General features: G+C 48.9%; 1 long non-coding RNA gene across 1 annotated transcript; it reads right to left on the bottom strand.

Moving 5' to 3' along the window:
• Window positions 1-1897: 1897 nt before the first annotated feature.
• LOC134287567 (uncharacterized) lies at window positions 1898-2195 on the bottom strand. The gene is made up of 2 exons (XR_009997383.1): window positions 2054-2195; window positions 1898-1994 (listed from the first exon to the last, which is right to left on the bottom strand). It is a non-coding gene; the product is annotated as an uncharacterized LOC134287567 (long non-coding RNA).
• Window positions 2196-4714: the final 2519 nt, after the last annotated feature.

Here is a 4714-nt window from a genome sequence, read left to right as displayed (position 1 = left end):
AGGGGTTCCACAGGGGGTTCTATATCTCAGGAGTAGTTTCAGGAGGATTCAGAGGAACTCAAGAGAGTCCTAGGGGCGCTTCAGGGAGTCTCAGAGACGAGTCAGGAGGTCTCAAAAGATGTCGGAGGTTCCACGGAGCCTATGAGACGCTTCATACTTTGTAATCCCTTTGAAATACCACTGAACGCCATTTTACTCCTGAAACCCCTCCATAAAAAAACCTTGAAACGCCCCTGGAACGCTTTGATACGACCTTGAAACCTTCATGATCCCATTGTTTACGCCCTTGACAGTTCCGGTATTTCCCCGAAACTCCTTGGTACACCTTTACAAGTTCCTGTAGCCCCTTAGACGACCCTGAAAAAACCCTTGAATCGCTCCTGACATGCCTTGAAACGCCTACTTATTCCTTTTAAAACAGCCTTGAATTCCCCGTCATAAATTTGTAGTGTCCCTTGAAACCCTTGGAACGTATTTGAAAGGCTCCAAAAACACATTGAAATGCACCTGGAAACCCCCTGGCATGAAAAGCTATCATCTCTCGGAACGCCTTCAAAACGTTCCTAAAACCCCCTTAAACAATCTAAAGTGCCTCTGAAATGCCTTGACAGGCACTTGGGACCTCCCTGAATCTCCCTTAAAGCTCTCCGAAACATCCATGAAACCCCCGTAATCCCATTGAAACAGCAACGAAACCTATCTGAACATCATTAGAAGGTCCTGAATGTCCCTGAAATAATACTCTAGAACGCTCCTGAAGCTCCTTCAAGCACTCCATCAAACACTTGGAGTGTAGGAGGCAGTCCCCAATCTCAAACAACCTGGACCTGGGCCATGGGGATCCCATGGGCTTTCCTGGGGGTTCCTTAAGGTCTTGAAAGAGTTTCATGGGATTTCAGGGGGTACCATGAGGTTTCAGGGGCGTCTCCAGGGATCGTAGGTCGTTTCAGGGACTCCCAGGGGGTCTGAGGGACGCTTCAGGGGGTTAATTGTCTCAAGAGTTCTTATAGATATTTCACGGTGTCTCATGGCTGTTTCAGGGTGTCTCAGTGACGTTCAGGATATCCCACGGGGCTTCCATAGGTACTTAGGAGCACCTCAGAGAGTCTTAGATGCGCTTCAGGAGGTTGCAAGTGGGTCCCAGTGAGTCTGGGAATTGCTTTAGGGGGTCTTTTGGGGTTCCAGGGGGTTCCATAAGAACTCACGGGAGTTTCAGTGGGTTTTAGGGAGTACCAGAAGGTTTTAGGAGCATTTCTTGGCCTCGGGGGTTCCAGGGAGGTTTAAAGACAAGGGGCCTGCAACTCTAAACCCTCGTTAGTATACGAAAATACTACAATATACTACGGAAATGTTTTCATCGTAGCAATCCGACTGCTTTGACCGGCAAATTTAATTATGACAAAATGTCACTAGCTTAGAACAAAAAATCGGTGACTGCAAATGCAAGTTGCATTACCATTGCATTTTATAGAGATTTTCAAGAGATTTGGGGAATTCGGGGGAATGTAGATTTTGCATTTGGGGGTTCAGAGAAATGTGGATTGTTGAAAAGTGAATTAAATAATGAAATGGTTACATGCTGCTTATTTTATTTTTATTGAGAGCCCATAATATAGCAGTAACACAGGGAAACCTTTCCTATTGCCAAGAAAAAACCAAATGTCTTCCAAAAGTTTAACTGTACGTTTCCCGTACAGCCTGATGCAGAATATTCTTCTGTATACTCAGCTACTGTCTTTACTACTGGTATGTGAGAACACTAGAGGGCTCGTACATATGGTATTTGCGATAGCTGCTAGTTTACTGCCTGATACAAGTTGGCCCAATGGTTGGCCTGTCGCGTCGGCGTCGTGAGCCATTGGCATATAGAGGGCTGCTGAAGCATCATCCTAGGGTGTAAACGTCGAGGAAGCATCTGCTTTTTCCTTTCATTTTAGTCCGAGCGTCAGGATGCTTCCTCCTGTTTCAGCAAACACTTTGCATTTTGCTTTGTACTAAAAAGAATTAGACACACTCCAACAAAGTTTTTAATTGATAAGAAAATGAAACTTACCATCACACACGCGAAAAATAGTGACAAGTGAGTAGCTACTGTTAACAGAGCCTTTCCTTTATTTGCCGCGAAGGTTGCTATGATACAAAAAATACCACGAAATACTAACTGAATACTAGTGGTAAATATCATGGAAAGTTTAGAGTTGCAGGCCCCTTGTTTAAAGATGTCTCAGAGAAGTTTGCATTCATAGCAGTGCTCTCCTCTAGCTCATTCTTCTTCATTAAGTCGATCTCAATTGATCCATACATGAATTAACTTCGTTTTTTGCCTTTCTCGTACACCAAGGTGTACCGAAAGGCTATATGTTCACTCCAAAAACGAAAATTTTATAGAGCCCTCGGAGGGGTCTTATATACCAATCGACTCAGCTCGACGAATTGAGGTGATGTCTGTGTGTGTGTATGTGTGTGTGTGTGTTTTTTTTTTTTTTTTTTTTCCCTTCTAAACCATAGGGGGATAATCTGCTCAACAGACACCCTAACAGAAGGTTAGGGTAGTGTAGGTCTGACAGGCCGTCTTCTACAACAAAAGTAAAATCCAGAACTACTCTCTCCTCGTACCCACTAAACCATTCCTATGGTCGCCAAACCCTACGTCTCTCCGGAACCACCAAGAAGGTATTGCTTCAGAGAGGGGCTAGTGCACATCGCACCCACAAGGTTAGCTGCGTAGCCTGCAGCAACGAACATCGATGACTCGCTTTGGAGAGTCCATCACGGTAGCATGCTGGCGCTTAGCCAGTTTCCCGAGTGGTCCTCGCCACTCCCTTTGTCCTCGGAAGGCGGGCAGGGTCAACCCCGCCCGCGCCCTACTGCTGAGCGGACATCAAGAACTGATGCCCACGTGCAACCCGATCTGACCTGCCCGCAAAGGAAGGGTATAACTACCCTTCAGGCCCTATCAGATGCACCCGTAGGTTGCAGACAGCAGGATCTCACCTACCCCGACCCTTGCCGGGGACCCCTTTCCAACCGCGGGCTCGGATCCAACCCAGTAGACCGACGCCACGACAGCACCGCTACCGGGACTTCCTCTCCGCGGCCACTTAATCGTTGTAAGGGTCGATCTCGACCGCAGGGCACCGGTATGACCTACGAAGCCGACTCCGAACCCCTGGACCACCTCTTGTACTGCATCTGGACTAGCCATTCTCCGAGTCCACGCGCCACCTCCTCTGTAGCTCCCAGACGATGTGGGTAATAGCCGTTGAAACGGCGTTCCAGCCAAACTCATCCCTACACATCCTCTGGACCAAGTTGTCCGGAGTTGTGTCCTCCCCGCATGTGGCAAGCATGCGGTCACGCATTGTGCGAAAACGCGGGCACACGAACAAAACGTGTTCCGCCGTTTCCTCTAAACCATTGCACACTGGGCATTCGGGAGAATCCGCATGCCCGAAACGGTGTAGATACTGTCGGAAGCAACCATGACCTGTAAGGACCTGTGTCAGGTGGAATGTGACTTCCCCATGGCGCCTATTAATCCAACTATCTACCCTCGGTATCAACCTATAGGTCCACCTTCCTTTGGTGGAACTGTCCCACGCGCGCTGCCATTTGACCATAGAGGCCATCCTGACAGTCTTGCGTATGCCTCTTGTGCCGCGCATTTCGAAGCACTCCATGTCCTCACTGATAAGAATGCTGATAGGCACCATACCAGTAATGACGCAGAGAGCGTCGTGTGACACGGTACGGTACGCGCTCGCAACCCTCAGGCACATAAGCCTGTAAGTACTTTCCAGCTTCCGTCGGTAGCATTTAGTACTTAGCGCGGTGCCCCACGCCGGGCCGCCATACCTAAGTATGGATGTAGCAACACTAGCCAGAAGCTTGCGCTTACTGGCGTACACCGCAGAGCTATTGGACATCATCCGGGACAGTGCCGCAATAGCTGTGGAGGCTCTTTTACAGGCATAATCAACGTGGCTACCGAAGGTAAGCTTATCGTCGATCATCACGCCCAAGTGTTTGACGGAGCGCTTTGACAGGATAGTACAGTCTCCTACACTGATCTCCGTCTGCTGCTCCGACTTCAGGTTGTTAACAACCGTCACCTCTGTCTTGTGGTGAGCCAGCTCCAGTTTCCTGGACCGCATCCACGCCTCCACAACTTTGATCGAGTGGTTGGTAGTCAACTTTACCTCCTCGATCGTTTCACCGTAGACTTCGAGCGTAATGTCGTCGGCAAATCCGACAATCACCACTCCCACTGGATACTCTAACCTCAACACCTCGTCGTACATGACGTTCCATAACACCGGACCCAGGATGGAACCTTGCGGGACTCCTGAGGTTATATGAAAGCACTTCCGACCCACCTCCGTGTCGTAGACTAGTACACGATTCTGAAAGTAACTTCCGAGAATCTTGTACAGGTACTCCGGTATCCCCAGACGCAAGAGCGCATCGGCAATAGCAGACCAGCTGGCGCTATTAAACGCATTCCTTACATCCAGAGTCACTACCGCGCAAAAGCGAATTCCCCTCCTCTTAGGCTCGAGTGCTTTCTCGGCGGTTTTTGTAACCGACAAGATAGCGTCTACGGTGGACCTCCCCTTCCGGAAGCCATACTGGTTGCTCGAAAGACCATTTACGCCCTCAGTGAACCTCAACATTCTATTAAGGATGATCTTTTCGAGCACCTTCCCCGCCGTGT

This window comes from Aedes albopictus, chromosome 1 (genome assembly GCF_035046485.1).
Source record: "Aedes albopictus strain Foshan chromosome 1, AalbF5, whole genome shotgun sequence".
NCBI lineage: Eukaryota > Metazoa > Arthropoda > Insecta > Diptera > Culicidae > Aedes > Aedes albopictus.
Note: the sequence above shows the minus strand (reverse complement) of the source record. Positions and strands in the feature narration are given on the sequence as shown.